At 41.1% G+C, this 14,113-nt stretch overlaps 1 protein-coding gene across 13 annotated transcripts in view; it reads right to left on the minus strand.

Annotated features, from left to right (window-relative positions):
- The window catches only part of ERC2 (ELKS/RAB6-interacting/CAST family member 2), a 923,107-nt gene that overhangs the window by 348,274 nt on the left and 560,720 nt on the right, over window positions 1-14,113 (minus strand). The gene's annotated exons all lie outside the window — the stretch shown is intronic.

Below are 14,113 nucleotides of genomic sequence, written 5' to 3' on the forward strand. Positions count from 1 at the left end.
GGAAAGGACTCCTTTCTAAGCTTTCTGAATCTACCTGGTCTGTGGCCACCTGCTTCCAGGTGAGAGAAGGCCTACATGCTGGACATGGACCAGTGTTACAATGCTACTGGTGCCACTACCACATTAGCTCAAGGTCCGTGGTATTCCAGGAAGGAGCAGAGTTCCTGGTCCGAGGTGAGAAATTATCAATGTAATGCAGGCTAGGTCTAGACCAGGTCTTCTCAATCAGGGCTGGTTTTACCTTCTAAGGAACTTTTGGCAATATCTGGAGACATTTTTAATTGACAACTGGAGGGGGGGATTGCTCCCGGCATCTAGTAGTCAAAGGCCAGGGATTTTACTAAAGAGAACAGTCCCCACAAGAAAGAATCATCCATTCCAATGTCAGTTGAGGACCCTCGGGCTAAAGCAGTAGTTACTACGATAACCCCCTCACAGGCCCCGTGCATGGAGGGATGAAAGTGCCAGGGGAGCAGAACACAGAGCTGGCAGGAAGAAGGGAAAGACAGGGGCACCCATCTCCGCTACTCCCAGAGCCAATCTAACCCTGAATATGTAAATTCAGCATTCTGTGGGTCTGTTGAAATCTTTTACTTCTCTTCTGTGGCTCCACTGCCAAAATCCTAAGACAAGCTCTCTTCCCCTGAAAGACTGCACCAGCTTCCTAACTAGTATGCCCACACCCAAATCTATCTGTGCAAAAGCCAGAGGCAGTAGGGTGGAACACAGAGACCAGTATGGTGTGGTGGTCAAGCATGTGCCCAGACTACCTGATAATCCTGAGAGGTTCAAATCTCACCTTTGTTATGTGACCTTGGTCTAGTTACTTAACCCCTCCCTATCTCTGTTTCTTCACATGTAAAATGGAGAAGGTAAATGTAAAATCTTAGAGGGTCATTGTGAAGATGAAATAAGTTGACGTTTACAAAGCTTTTTTAAAAGTTTCTGGCACATGGTAAGTACACTGTAATTGCTTTTTTATTATTTTCAAATCCTAATCCCATCATGCTGCTCCCCTTCAATGGATTCCTGTTCTTCCACAGGATAAATATTGACAATCAGACCAAGGACCTCAAGGTCCTGGGTGGTCTGGCCTCTGACACCCTTCCAGCCTTAACCAATCCTGCTACCCCACTTTGTCTGTGTGTTCCAGCTACACAGGCCTCCTATGAGCTAATGGAAGGCATGTTGTCCCTTCTGTCACAGGGCCTTTGCAGGGGCAGTCCCTTCCTCTTGGAATGTGTTCCCTCACCTGACCCTACTTAGCAGCCCCACCTCTTCACCTGATGAACTCCCACTCACCCAGCACATCATGGCTCACAAACACATCATCAGGGGACTCTTCTACTTTCAGGATACTCTCATTACTCCACAAACCTTTCCTTTGGTGCACATTTATCCTAGCAATCATTCTGCACTCAGATTTCTAATCCTGGGATTGGATATCAAATTATTCATTCATTCTCTCAATAAATAACTCTGACTTCCCTGAATGATCTGTTTTACAAATGAGTGAATAAGTCAATGACTGAATAAATTCCGGAGTCAATAAGGAGTGTTTAGCTTATACTTGAGGCTAGAGTGTTACCTGTGCAGCAGTTGCTGCTCAAAGCTGGATGCCTTTAGCTTTATGGAAACCCCAAAGGCTATGAGCTTGGTAGGCTGAAAGGTGGCTACCTGTGGCCTGGAGTACAGACTTGTACTCTGGCCAGGAAGCCCTAGAATGCTCTCTTTCCTCCTATCTCCAGAAGCTCTTTTTCCTCAGTCAAGCCAACATCCCCAAGCCTGAAGAACAGGGGAAGAATTGTTTTCCCTTGTGTGTGACAGGAGCAGGAGACTGTTTTCACTACTCCTAAGGCTGAGGCTGACTCTGGGAACATCAGCCCCACATCTTTCTGGGGTCAGGGCAGCAGCAGTCATTCATGTTGAAGGGTCATTTGGAAGCCAAGTGTTTTTAGAAAAACCACAGAATGGCAGTTTTGTTTCAGTGTTTTGACTTAAGCATCAAGCAATCTGCTTCTTTTTCCAAAATTACTTAATATGGGAAATGTAAACATTTTCTAACAGCGCTTTCTCAAATCATCCTAACAAATCTTGCACATGTGAACATGGCACCGTAGGCTTCCCTACTGTACCAGTCTGGGTCTGGCTGGAGACAGAATTCACCACAGATGGGTCCAATGAGAAGACTTCAATGAAAGGATGATGGAGGAGACATGGACAGGGTGAATAAAACAAATGAGATACGGAGAGGCACCCAGAAAAGCAATAGTGAGCAGCCATTTCAGTACCTTGGGCTGAGGAGCAAAAGGAAACAAGAGTTAATCCCAGTGCCAGCAGGAGGCATGGATAGGGCGCTGCTGAGAGGGAGCCGTAGTCATGGAGAGAAGTTGCTACCTCCAGAGGCATGGCCACAAAGCAGCACGGGAACGGGAGGCAACTCTCTAGCTTTTTTCTCCTCCTACCCTTCCATTTCCTACAGTGCTTCCTGTTGGCCTTGAACCCAACCAGGAGTCAGCCAGCAAAGGAGCCCTGGATATACACCCCACGGAGGGCAGCTTCCCAGGGCACAGCCTCCCCTCCCAAAGAATGGCACTGGTGAGGGCAGGGGAAGGGAGAGGGTAGCACCGGGGTGGCTCAGTCAGTTAAGCATCCGACTTCGGCTGAGGTCATGATTTCACAGTTTGTGGGTTCGAGTCCCACGTGGGGCTCTGCGTGCTGACAGCTCAGAACCTGGAGCCTGCTTAGGATTCTGTCTCCTTCTCTCTCTGCCTCTCCCCCACTTTGCACTCTCTCTCGCTGTGTCTCAAGCAGAAATAAATGTTTAAAAAAAAAAACTTAAAAAAGAAAAACAAAGAACGGCAGGGGGTAGGAAAGAGCAGAGAGTAACCACTGGGCCTACCCAATCCCATGTTGCCTTAGAATAAAGCCTTAGCTGGTGAAGTCTTAGAAATGTATCGAAAGGAAAGTTTTCCAAGAAAACTTCCAGAGAAAGAGCCAGAGGAGAAAGAAGCTCCAAGCTCAGGACTGATGAAGTGAACACACAAACACCAATTTCAAAACAGAACAGAAAGACAGCAATTTAACTTTTATCATAACTGCATGCTGGCACTAGCTGCATGCACTCTGCAAATCTCTTCAAGTAAGCAAAGTGTAGGGTATGAGTAATAACAGATTCTCAAACTTGGCCACAGACTCCTGCAGGTTCGAATTAAGATCCCAGGGATATTGGCTTAACCCAAAGATCAAGTCAAACACTGCATTTCAATTTTCACAATCCGTTGGTTCCCAAATTCCGTGACTGGAAAACAAAAGACCTTGGACATACTTGATTGGCGGCTTGGCTTCAGGCTATAGTTCTCAATTGTTTTGCTGCTGGTGAACTGAGTGGTCTCCTCTCAACATCTCATTATCCAGGCAAGATTGCCAGAGCCAGGCCCTTCTCTCCCTCAAACATGTGTACATGCATGTATGTATACACACACACACACACACACACACACACACACACACACACACATACTCCTTCCCAGGTGCTTGGTCTGCCTCCTGCCCAACAGTCAAAATTAGAGTCTAGCAAGACAAACATTATGCTGAGAAAATCCAGAAAATATTTTGAACCCCAGTTTTTTGTAGGGCACCAGAACAGGGGTAGGAAAGAGAGGGGAAAGGAAGAAGAAGAGAGAGGATGGTGGTAAGAAGTAAAGGAAAGAAGGAAGAGAGAAAGGAAAAGAAAGAGGAGGCTGAGTGGAAGAAAAGGCAGGAGTAGCCAAGGAAAAGGGAAAGGAGGAAGAGGCAGTGAGCAGGAGGCAAAGTAAAACTTTCATCAGCATGCATTCATTCCTTCAACAAACTTTTATTAAATGTTTTCCAGGGCTCTAGAACATTCAAAACCTTGCCCTATAGCCCTATACATATTCACTGAGAATATGCCTTGCCCTATAGCCCTATACATATTCACTGAGTTGGAGCCTCTGTGATATCCTCTTCCAGTGAGGATAAGTATCTTGATATTTACCTGTTCACCCTCTATATCTTCAGGGTTGAGGCTTCTCCCGATCATATCTGGAGTATATTTTACCTATGCAAAGAAGATAGTCCAGGAAGGCAGAAAACCTTCTAAGTTGGGATTTGTCCCAAGTCCTGCCCTTTGAAATTCTGGCAGGAGGCTGGCATCTGGGAAACAGTCTGGTTTCCATTGATGCCTCCAGCCTCTGCTCTGGTATATGTTCTTATACCTTAGCAGTGTCCTCATTTTTCTTCTATCCTTTTTCTTTAAACAAACATTGAAAGAAGTGGTTCCTAGGAAAGACCTAGGTACCCAGAGGGATGTAGTGAAGGAAGGAAAAAATGGAAGGGAGAAACAAAGGTGGAGAGAGAGAGGCATCAATTTATAGAGCTGGCTAGAGGACTATTCCATTGAGAACTATCCAAATTCATACCCTTAATTTTTTATTTTTTATTATTAATATTTTAATAAATTGGGCTGTATCAAAATTAAAATTTGAATGTATCAAAATCTTTTTTTAATATGAAATTTATTGTCAAATTGGTTTCCATACACAATGGAATACTACATGGCAATGAGAAAGAATGAAATATGGCCTTTTGTAGCAACGTGGATGGAACTGGAGGGTCTTATGCTAAGTGAAATAAGTCATACCCTTAATTATAGTTGGGCAAACTGAGGACCAGAAAGACCCACAGATTAAAGGATGATGAAATAACAGAGCTAGAGAGGATCACATGGTCTGTTGACCAGTAGACATGGACGGATCAGGTCTTTTGTATCTTAGTGAGGATTTATATTTTATAGGGACCACAGTCTCCTGGGAATTCAGATCTGAGACCTATGCCAATTCCACTCCATTCCTCCACGGTGAGCTTGTCTCTAGTCCCAAGAAAGCAAGTCAAAGTCATTTACACAAAATAGGAAACCCCCAGTCCACCAAACCTTTTGGGCCAAGATCATGATCCTGAATGGGGAAAACATATCCTATGTGAGTCCCCTTTGAAAATAAGTCAAATTAAATCAGAGAGAGACCCTACAAAGCTTTTCTCTCTTCCCAAACTTAAACACTAGTTTTTAAAGAGGGAGGCTAGTTATGGGTTTCTTAATGTCCACTACTGGAGTTTGGAGTTGGATCATTCTTTAACGTTGGAGAGGCTGTCCTGTGCACTCTAGGATGTTTAGAGCATCCCTGGTCTCTACTCACTAGATGCCAGGAACAACTCCCTCTAGTTGTGACAATCAAAAATGTCTCCAGACTTTGCCAAACAAAGAGAGCAACATCAACCCCGTAGTGAAACCCACTGTTTAAAGAATCACAAACGATTAATGTGTTCATCTGAGTCCAAAACCCTGTTCACAGCTGGAGAGACTGGGTCAGGCTGCCTCAGCTCACTCAGCTGTAAGTGGCAGATTCAGGCTGTGAACTCAAGTCCCAAGAGCCCTGCTCACTGGACCAGAGAATTCTTGTTTCAGAACTTGAGTATGACCTTGGGTGTACTGTCTGGCCCCTGGTTTCTCTTTGTGTGATGCAGCTGCCCCACCCATTGCCTCCTGAGGCTAACCCTGGAAGCATTCCCCATCCCCCCAACCGGCAGCATTAGATGAAGCATTAGATCACTTAAAAAAATTCCTCCAACAGGATGTTGCTCTTGGATTGGGAGAAGGACCACAACTGTCCCCTTTGACTTGCTGTGCTTTATGAGGTTGGAAGGCCTGTACATTTCTCTTTCCCCATCTTAATGGTTGACCTTCCCAAGCCCCCATGGAGCTCCTGTGAGGTTGGAGACAACATGAAGTATAGTGGCTGGAATTATTTAAGCTCCACAATTCACAAGCATTTAGATTATTTAACTGCTCATTATGATTATTTAAGCTGAAAGATTATACTGCTTTAGCTCAGAAAATGTTTGTATTTCCATTAAAAACCACCAGGCCAAGGGCCCTTTTGACTGACATTTTGCACTATTAAAACTATACGTACAGTGTATATTTTTGGAGAGAGACAGTATGTCCCTTATTTTGTTTTAAGATAGGGAAGCTGACTTCAAAGTCCTCTTCTAAGTAGCTCTCTCCTAGCCCCCTCCCTCCCAGCATCACCCTAACCTGCTGTCCTTACTCCCTAGAGAGGCAAGTTGGAAGAAGCACCTATCTGCCCACTGCCTTCTACTATTTAATCAAAACTAGTCCTGCCATTCCCACACTTAAAATTCTCACAATGACATCTGAGTTCTTCATTCAGAGACAGTGTGCTCAATGGTTACGATCACGGACTATACTATTAAACAGATTTACCTTTGAGTTGCAGGCATCTGGGCCTCAGTTTCTGCATCTACATAGGGATAATAATGCTCCCCAGCTCACAGGAGGTCGCAGAAATGTGGCCCTGCCTGACATGTAATAAACACTTAAGAAAAGTTCACTGGTAATAGTAATTTCATCACCCAAAGTCTTGACTGCACTGAATAATATATATGCCTGGGACAGTTTAATTCTCTGAAGGCATGTGAATCAGAGATAGTACATTCCTCAAGGCAGGGAGAGTGAAGGGCTCTTGATTCTACCTGACATGCAATGGAACCAGGGATTCTTTCCCTATAATGCTTTGTGAAACATGCTTCTGTGTGGCTAGTACATTTTACATCTAAAGAGTATTATGAAAGGGACACCTGGGTGGCTCAGTTGGTTGAGCACCCGACTTCGGCTCAGGTCATGATCTCACAGCTCATGAGTTCTAGCCCTGCGTTGGGCTCTGTGCTGACAGGTCAGAGCCTGGAGCCTGCTTCGGATTCTGTGTCTTCCCCTCTCTCTGCCTCTCCCCTGCTCATACTCTATCTCTCTCTCTCTCAAAACAAATAAACATTAAATAAAAAATTATTAAAGCGTATTACAAAAAATAACACAGTGTACAAAAATCTAGAAAAATTCTATTGTGGCCCTATTAGAGAAGGCTGTGTCCTAAACCAAGCAGTCATTTTTTGGCTTTTGGCAAGTTTCTACATTTAAACAAAGCTCCTCAAGGGAAGAACAAAGAAGATTTTGGCATCTCCTAAATATTACTCATGTTTCAGGTCATTTATTTAATGAAGTTATGAATAGAATTCCCATTGGAAGGGCTGTGATCACCCTGCTGCCCCCTCCCTGGAGATGGAAATTCCTTTCATAACACCCAGAACAGGTATTTTTTGCTCCCACAGGAATTTCAGACATACCTTGGGAGCTACCTCAAAAGGCTGCAGAGTTCCTACCACTGCAAAGTTCTACAAAGCACTGAAGGAAGGTCTTCCGCCTCTTAAATTCTACACCCCAGCTCCAGCACAATCATCTGAGGCAACATAAATCAAGCCTACTTCTTTTATTATATGTCACCTCTTTAATAGCTGAAGGAAGCATCTGCTTCTTGGCCTTCTCTAGACCTAACACCCTTCACTCATTAACTGTCCCAGCTATGACAAGATTTGTCAGGTATTCCTGAACTGGTTACTCATATGTCTCCCCCATAGTTTACCACCATTGGTACCCAGAAATAAACTCATAATACTAGACATGCATCCATATGACTAAATGTCTGCTAGACAATTTCTTTTAATGTTTTTTGGGGTTGTTTTTGTTTTTTTTTATTTTTTATTTTTGAGACAGAGAGAGACAGAGCATGAGCAGGGGAGGGGGCAGAGAGAGAGGGAGACACAGAATCTGAAGCAAGCTCCAGGCTCCAAGCTGTCAGCACAGAGCCCGATGCAGGGCTCGAAACCACAGACTGTGAGATCATGACCTGAGCTGAAGTCAAACACTTGACCGACTGAGCCACCCAGGCGCCCCTCTGTTAGACAATTTCTAAAGGTGTAATTGCAACACTGTTTGTATATGCTTAGTGAGATAACATACAAATTGACATACTTTTTTCATACTTTATTTTGGCAAAGACTGCTAATTGCTGCCAATTTATTTCCTTCCTCCATTGGTACTAGCTTCCCTGAATGTTAACTGGACATAGAACCACCCAGCTGAAGGCTTCATTTTCTGGCTTGCCTTGTAGCGAAGTGTGACCATGTGATTTCAGCGCTGGCCACCTGACTGCTGCCTCTGCACTAGTTCTTGCACCTACTTAGAATGTACACATTGGAGGGATTTGTGTCCTCTGTTCACTTAGAACAGTGCTTAGATCGCTGCCTAAGGCACAGGAGAGTCCTTGTACATAGTGGATGCTTACTGAATAAACTGGTAATGACTGAGGTGTTCAATGGATAGTATGTGCGCCTTAAAGGGTAGGGGGGTTCGTTTCTCCTTTCTGCTAACTGGAATGTGGATGGGGTGGTTGGAGCTGGGATAAAAATCTTGCATCCGGGTGGAAGCCATACGCTGAGAATGGCAAAGCATCAAGATGGAAGGAGTGGAGGTCCCCAGAGACTACACAGCTACTTGTATGAGCTTCTGGAATGTGAGATTTTCTGTTCCTTGCATTTAAAGTTAATTAGACCATTCTACTATTCTAAAGTTATTGTCTTTGTAGTTAAGTTTTACTACCCTCTATAAGCTTTGTGTACAGCAGGTCTTTTCTCTTCCACTAAAGACTCTAAGCCACCAACTTCAGGGTTACAAGAGAAACAGAAATCATCAGTGATAAGCCATTATGCATTTATGTGACTGCCTGCAGCTCAAACCACAATCAATGTTGGATGACATTTCCATGGATGACAATCATGACATTTATTTCCCCTCTGTGTCTACCACCTGTCCTCAATCATTGCAGGTAACCTAGAAAGCTATGACAAGCTTCATTGGTGTTCTGCCTGGCTCAATTTACTTTTCAAACTGAGCAGGTGGTAAATACAAACAACCAGACAAACTGGGACATTCTACAACATGTTACCATAGTATTTAATATTTTTTAAAGGGGACATGTCAAAGTTTTTCTAAACAAACTACTGGATAGAGAAAAGATGGCATTGTAGCCAAAACAAAAAAAAAAACATTGTTGACAGCATAAGGCTAACTGGAATCTGAAGATAGGATCAATGTATACAAACTGTGTTTAACTAACATATTAATATGCAACATAACATTATACACACACATACATATATACATACACACATACATATATGACCTTTACTGCTTAAAAATCACTTTCTCATAAATGTATAATTTCATTCAATCCCCCTAACATCTCCGTAAGATATTGTAACTGAGTTTATCAATTTTAAGTAACGGATGCCTTCAAAACTCCTCTCCCAGGCTTCATTTATCCTGTCCAAATTGCCAGGCACTTAGGATTCCTCCCTAAAGAAATGTGATTTGTCTTTTCTCATGCTGACATGAAGTAAAGAATAAATTGATTTTTATCATTTTCTGCACCCTGCCTCTCCTTTGAAGGGTACTTACCTAATGAGTGGCTCTCTCAAAAGGGATCCCAGATCAAAGAGGCCAACAGGATAATGCCTTGGAATAAGCTGCTGCCTTACCTCACAGTAAATTTCCTAAAATAGCTCAATGTATACAAAGGCTTTCGGGGCTATCTAGAGAAGATATCTAAAATGCAACAATACCCAGTAAATTAAGATGGATCTTACAATATCATCAGATGAGTTTAAAATGTAGAAGTTTCCCTAAAATCTTTTCATGACATAAGCACCAGAAATCACCACAGGAAGTCTAAAATACACACTTCAAATCATGCAACTATTAACCAGCTCTCAAAACCCTTATTCATTCAGAATTTAACATTAAATGCAACATATCAGTCAGCCTGCCTGTCTACCTATTAAATTACAATGCTAGTTGGAATAGCCTGAGCAAGCACACACAGATAGATTTTATGTACGTATCTCATGGCCTTCAATTCCTTTTAGCTACAGATATCAAATTCACCTGTCACAAATTAAATAATTGAGCTTTGGTTACTGAAATGTAAGCTTATTAACCAGCATTAATAAAACCAAACATATAGAATGATGTTCTTAATATTATTTTAATAAAATTCCTTTTAAATAGGAGTAAACTGAACAAAGATGAAACATTAGGAAATGTTTTAGCAAGAGGTTTTAGATATTTTTTAAGTAAAAGAATAATCTTACACACAAGGGAAAGGGAATATTGTGTTCTTCTATTAAGATACAGTGTTGGGGACTGTTAGTTCCTTCCAGTATGGGAATAATGACTGGCAGTTAGAATAGTAACCAATAAAAAGCAAACTAAATGGGGAAGTGTTGGAGGTGGGGGGAAAGAATCGTACATGAAATACAGTCAAAGGCTCTCCTCTGACCTTGGTTCCTAAAAGGGTTCTCAGGCTACAGGAAGGTACACTGCATTTTCTATGTCCATCTTTACCCCAAAGAGCTATGAGGGTCCTTACCTTTGGAAATAGCTTTCTAAGGATATCCCAAATTTCTTACAGAAGAAACTACTTTATTCATGTATTTATTCATTTATTTGCTTATTTATGAGTTTGTTCATCTCCTTCATTCATTTCACTAAAATGTAAGCTTCATCAGGTAAAACATTTTTCTGTTTGTTCACCTAGAATAGTACCTGCCACATAGTAGGTGCTCAACGAATATTTATGAATTTTTGAGCTAATTCATCCTTTCATCCTCAAAAGTTGATGAAATGCCTACCACATGACAGGTTCTAGATATCCAATATGAAAAAGAAATTCCACTATAAATAAAATAAAACCAACTGATGAGAATCTTCAAATTAGAGGAATCAAGCAATGTTTTCTCATTCTAAATTTTGGTCTGAATTTAAACTAGGAAGATAATCCCCTGCCCTGCCCAAGAAGAATGGGAGGGAAAAAATGTAGACCAGTATGGCACATGTCCCAAAATTATATAACACAAAACAAAACCCTGTTTAAAAATGAAACAGCTGGGTGTAGCTATCAAAAGGTAGGAATCTTTGCAATGATAGAACAGTTCTATATCTTGACTGTGACAGTGACTACACAAATTTATATCCATGTTGAAATTGCATATAACTAGATACACACACACACGAGTGCATGTAAAACCAGAGAAATCTTAATAAAGTTGGTAAATTGTATTTCCTGGTGTGATGTTGTGCTATAATTATGCAAGATGTTACCACTGAGGAAAATGATTTCTTATAACAGCATACGAATCTACAATTACTTAAAAATAGGTTAACAAAACAAAAGAGCAGAATACTTATCAAAACATTCTTTATGGGGTTCCTGGGTGGCTCAGTTGGTTGAGCGTCAGACTTTGGTTCAGGTCATGATCTCGCAGCTCATGAGTTCAAGCCCCACATCGGGCTCTGTGCTGACAGCTCAGAGCCTGGAGCCTGCTTCGGACTCTGTGTCTCCCTGTCTTTCTGACCCTCCCCCACTTGCACTCTGTCTCTCAAAAATGAATAAACATTAAAAAAATTAAAAACAAAACAAAACGTTCTTTATATTGACAAAACATTGGAACCAAGGTAAATGTCCAATAAAGAAGTGAACCTATGTGACAATATATTAAGTAATTAAAAATAATACAATTCTATGTGACACAGAGGCTGTTCACCACTCAGTAAGCAAAAGAAGCAGGATTTACAAAATATGAGATTACAATTGAATTCTGTTAAAAAGTAAAGATACACCAAATGCCACAGCATCTGTCTCCGCATGGTAGGATCATGGGTGATTTTGTTTTTTATTTTGTCTTCATATTTCTTTATTTTTCTTTTCTAAAATGAATCCTACTACCAGAAGAAATATCTAAAATGCTGTCTCTGCTATGTATGGGGCTTAGGTGAATTCTGTGTAGCTCTGAACAAAAACCAAACCAAGTGGGAAGATTCCATGGAAAGCCATTTCAGTTCCATATAAGAACCAGTGAGGTACCTACATGTGCTCATGGCTTCCAATGAAAATGGTGTTCACCAGGGACTGGTGAATGCCCTATTAGTGATTATGTGGACAGGAGTCTGGTTTATGCACACTGGGAGGTTGGACCCAGCTGCTTTCCAATTTTAAAACTCTGTGCCATTTGATTTTACAACGAATTTAACAGACACCACCTTTCATTTCAAAAGCCCCTTTTATGTTTCAAAGCACTTTCACATATGCTGGTTTATATTCCTTTCAGTACTTTTTAAAAAAAAAATCCTGTCTGCACAACAATTCTATAGAGTAGGCAAAGCAGTTATTATCACCTCTATGTTACTGAAGACAAAACTGAGGTAACCAGAGAGTGATCTCACAATGTTATGGATGAGCTAATAGAGCTCATCTCCTTTCTCTTGACTCACAGCCCTACCTCTCTGTCCTCTAACACCACATAGCCTCTCTCTTCCCAACCAGGGTTTGGAAATGGTTATACTTCACCTAAAGTTGTTTACATGATGCCTGCCACTTGAAAGAAAACCAACAATGCTTGACACAGAGTGACAGTGAGTACTGATAGGGATATACCCAACTTTTTGTTTCCACTAACTTACATTGACTCAGTTAATGTCAAGTAACCAACATGTCACCTCAGCTTAAAAAGTCAAGATTGGTCAAACCAGTTGGTTGCCTTGAATAGCCCAGGAGGCTTATGAATCTAGTTGGGGTTGTTGGTCAATATAACTACCCGGTACCTGTGTCCCCACAGTCCCGGGACAGAGCCCATAAGTGGGGCTTCTGGGCCAGTTAAATAGTGAATAGGGTCCATATTGGACTTAATGAAGCAGGGCTTTGTTACTTTTACCAAAGGAATTAACAGAGGAATTCTGTATTTATTTTGCAGTGGCAGAAGATTAAGCACTTGAGCAATAATGTGGCAATTCACCAAAAGAGGTCTTAGTTAGGTGCTATCTGAAATCATGAAATTAAGTGGGAAAACATACACATGGAAAAGGTTTATATGTTTAAGAAAAATAAATCCAAATTTTAGATAAATGATACTCTTCACAAAGTATACTAAACAAATGACATATTTTCATTGGCTGATAGCGTCATTTATACACATATATCATTTTCCATGTGCCAAGCCCTCCTGAGTGCCTCTCCTCTCAACCACTCCATGAAAGTCATTATGGGAGGAAACAGAAGGGTCAGCAATGTTAAGGTCATTTCCCCTAAACCATAGAGCCGCCAAGTGGAAGCTACAGGATTCCAACCTAGGTCTGATGATTGCCAAACCAAGATGCTTCACCATTATTTGTTCTCTGGAAACGTTGAAAGTGTAAGTCCTTTTTATAAACAGGAAGTAATGGAAGTCTCCTTCAAAAGGCATAATAAATCACTCCAGGAGATACAGAGTTAATCTGAGATTAGCTGGAGAACAATGAGAGAATCTAGGCTGAACTTTACACATCACAACATACAAGGAGGCAGAAAGTGGGACTGGTGAATGGAAAAGAATAAAGGCTGATGGTATCAATGTACTGTTATTGTTAATAAATTATTGATCAAGCCAGTAATGTCACAGATGTTTAAAATACTTTTCTTCTTAGCTATGTAAAATCCACTTTTCACCTTTAATCTATTCACTCATTCAATAAACAATTACTGAGCATTTACCATATGCTAGGAACTGTTCTAGGCAGTATGATAACCACAGTGACTCAAACTGATGAAAGTTCCAGGCTTGGTGGAATTCACATAAGCTCCATGAGAAAATAAGATAGTAGAAAGGGAACCTGAGGTAGAAGATTTTGGTTTTAATCCTGGCCAGATGGCCTTAAGCAAATTACTTGAAATCTCGCTAAATATCAGTTCCCTTACTTCTAAACTGAGGATAATAATATCTGTTTTTATTACATATTACTTTATTAGAAAAAGGCGAGTTTATACAGGAAAAAAACTACTTATTCTTTGGTCTTGGAGAAACTGAGGTAGTTGACAAGGAATAAAAGTTTTGTCCTCATTATTAAATCCTTCAAAATATTTCATTCCATATTTTCCATGATCTAAGCTTTCTGTGTTTAATGTTAACCATGTGTAAGACTTGTGGGGTCAGGATAAGGTCATGCTTCTATACCTAGCCACCAATTTCAAAGTCTATGTTACAGGCTTAAGATGCCATAATTATGTATGTTTCCCTTACTGTGGAAGGAAGTTAAATTTAAATTATATCTTAGTGATCATTTCATCTTAACCTATAGAGAGATGCTGCT

Source organism: Prionailurus bengalensis, chromosome A2, assembly GCF_016509475.1.
Source record: "Prionailurus bengalensis isolate Pbe53 chromosome A2, Fcat_Pben_1.1_paternal_pri, whole genome shotgun sequence".
Classification (NCBI taxonomy): Eukaryota; Metazoa; Chordata; class Mammalia; order Carnivora; family Felidae; genus Prionailurus; species Prionailurus bengalensis.